Source organism: Propithecus coquereli, unplaced genomic scaffold (assembly GCF_000956105.1).
Source record: "Propithecus coquereli isolate 6110/MARCELLA unplaced genomic scaffold, Pcoq_1.0 Scaffold65, whole genome shotgun sequence".
In the NCBI taxonomy this organism is placed as follows: Eukaryota; Metazoa; Chordata; class Mammalia; order Primates; family Indriidae; genus Propithecus; species Propithecus coquereli.
In genome coordinates, this window is record NW_012152507.1 from 1253683 (window position 1) to 1255589 (window position 1907).

Below are 1907 nucleotides of genomic sequence, written 5' to 3' on the forward strand. Positions count from 1 at the left end.
GGAGACCTGAGTGCTCTCACTGCTCTATTCCCTTAGGGGGTCATGTTCCTCTGCTTAAAAGAATATTGCCTGCTCTCTGAGCTAATGATTTGTTTGGAGGATGGAAGTCTCAGAGGTGAAGATAACTGCACAGCTTTTAAAATGTATCTTTCAGATCTTTGATCTGCTTTTTTTCTGAATATATGGGACCTCTCAATAGCAAGATTAAAGATGCCTCTTCATAGAAGAAAGGCAAAAGTTGAAAACTTAAAAGCTGCTCAGATTTCCAAATAATATTTTTGTATTTTTCATTTTGTCAGCATCATGTTTGGTGAGTATCAGCCTTCATTTCATGTGATAATTGGATGGTAATCAAAATGCAGTGTTGGATCACAGGTTTTCCAAGAAGATGGGGAAACTATGAATTTTGTTGTAAAAAAGTGGTTAGTGTAAACTAGTTTGTGATCAGGGCATACATACATACTCATTTTGAATTCTACTTAATTCAACAAATATTTGCTTGGTACCTAGTAGATGTCAAACATTGTGTCTTCTTTCATAGGTAATACTAAGAATCAGGATCTGTTTTTAAGGAACCCGTATTCTTAATTGGGCAGTTAAGGTGATTACAGAAATGGCCATGGTAGGATGCAGAATATGCCAAATGACAAGTGCTTAGAGGGAAATGAATGACATCCAATGTGGGAACAGAGAGGAGACCACACTTAAGTGGGGGAAAGCAGGAAAGGTTTCAGCATGTGAGAAGGACCTAGCAAGATGAGCAAGATTTCCTTGGATGGGGCCGGAGCTGGAATAAAGTGATAATAAGGTATGTTGTATATGTGAGTGTGGGGGAAAGTGGGGGAGGGAGGTGGCCAAAAAAGTTGAGAAGCTTATACTTAACTAGGAGGCAGTGAAGAGTCAATGAAAATTTTTAAGCAGAGCAGAGATAGAATGAGAGTCGTGGTTTAAGAAATATTTTTGAAGCATTTAAAAGCAGATTTTAGGGTATTTTGAACTAAAAATATGTCTATGCAAACAAATAAGTGTGTTCGGTAATGTCCTACAGGTTTTATTTCCAAATAAAGTAACTACCCCTAAAAGTGTTAAACATGCCAATACTATGAGAATTAGTTTCTCATGTTGTAGCTCATTCATGCATAGATTTCTAACCTGATGAAATAAATCAGTAAGAGAGTTTTTTAATAACATTATGAAGAATTTAATCTTCTCCCTCCACCACACAAAGAGTTGAGTTTTTAATGTCTGATTAATACTTTGAAATGCATTTTTTGCTCTGCATCTAAGTCCTTTGGAACAAAACATGACCCTACAAAAAATAAAAACATAAAAAGTATAGAAAAATAAATAGCTTTATAAAGAAAAGCAAAAGAGAATTTTAAACAGCCAAAAACAGGAGTGCCTCAAATATGCATGGATCTGATCAGAAGATAGTTTCTTCACAAGTATTTTTTCATAATTACCATTGTGATTGTTAGTGTTTATCCAAGACAAATATGAAAATGTGAGTAGCTCGACTTATCCTCTACCAAACCTTTATCAGAATAAGTAATCTAACATGAATCATATTTCCTCTGCTTTATCTCCTGCCACTCTGGGCAGAAAACGTGAGAGTCTAAAGGATACATAACTCAAAACTACAGAGATACCAAATAGATGATGGTATGACAGCATCCTGAAGTAAGCAAAATATTACCTAAAAGTGGTTATTTAATAACTGACTATAAATATTTCGGGGGAGCACTTGAGCACATGGAAATTCCACAACCTGTCTGTTTTGGAAGATTTCATCTTATTTCCTCTTACTGTGCATGTATTTGGAACAAGACCTTTCCTTATTTAATAACTAGAGGACAGAGAATTGTAAATGATATTCTACTGACTTAAAAGAGTCAATAAAATTCCTT

The 1907-nt window shown here is 35.1% G+C and overlaps 1 protein-coding gene across 1 annotated transcript in view; it reads right to left on the reverse strand.

Annotated features, from left to right (window-relative positions):
- Positions 1 to 1907, reverse strand: part of TTC29 (tetratricopeptide repeat domain 29) — a 227020-nt gene that overhangs the window by 81371 nt on the left and 143742 nt on the right. The gene's annotated exons all lie outside the window — the stretch shown is intronic.